Consider the following 738-nt stretch of genomic DNA (forward strand, 5'->3'; position numbering starts at 1 on the left):
AACCGCTTTATTATCCGTAATCCTTATCTGTTTCGGATCCGTTGCGCTGTGCAAGTGGACTCCGATACGGACCCGTTTTGCGGATCTGTTCCAGGGCTTGTGGTGACTCCAGGGCTATCTGGGTTACCTCTTTACTCTCTGCCATCATCCAATTCCAATTCTCCCCGGCTTTCTGTCTCGTCAGGAGAAGGCCAACAACAGCCAATCAACAGCTAGTCAGACGACGAGCAGCCAATCAATACAGCATTTGTTAACACAACAAGCATACGTTGGGCCCCGCTCCCTGACTGTCAAAACTTCCTGTGCGTGAAGGGTTCAGCTCGCGCGTTTAGCTCTGCGCGGGCAGAAATTACTCGCGCGTGTGTTTAGTTTAGATCTGCGCGCGTGCAGAAATTACTTGCGCCTGTGTTTAGATCTGCGCGCGCGTGCGGGCTCTGCTCGCAGTTTTGTTATTTGTCTTTGCAGCGTGCTGATGTGTGTACACAATCATATTTTTTGTGCTCGAGTTTGGAATTTGCCATTTCTTTAGGTTTACATTTTACGTGCGAGCTTTCAATGCCTCCACTTGAGAATACTATCTCAACAGCCATTTATGAGCACTATTTAATATTACATATTTAAGATATTTAAGCTAAAATTTGCTGTGCACACTACAGTCTCCGTGCTCACAGTATCTCAGACCAATTACCATCGCCCCGTGGACCTCCCAGACACCACGGGACTAAGCTGGAGGGAAGG

The sequence above is a fragment of the Sinocyclocheilus rhinocerous genome, unplaced genomic scaffold (genome assembly GCF_001515625.1).
Source record: "Sinocyclocheilus rhinocerous isolate Xijiao unplaced genomic scaffold, SAMN03320098_v1.1 scaffold2673, whole genome shotgun sequence".
NCBI lineage: Eukaryota > Metazoa > Chordata > Actinopteri > Cypriniformes > Cyprinidae > Sinocyclocheilus > Sinocyclocheilus rhinocerous.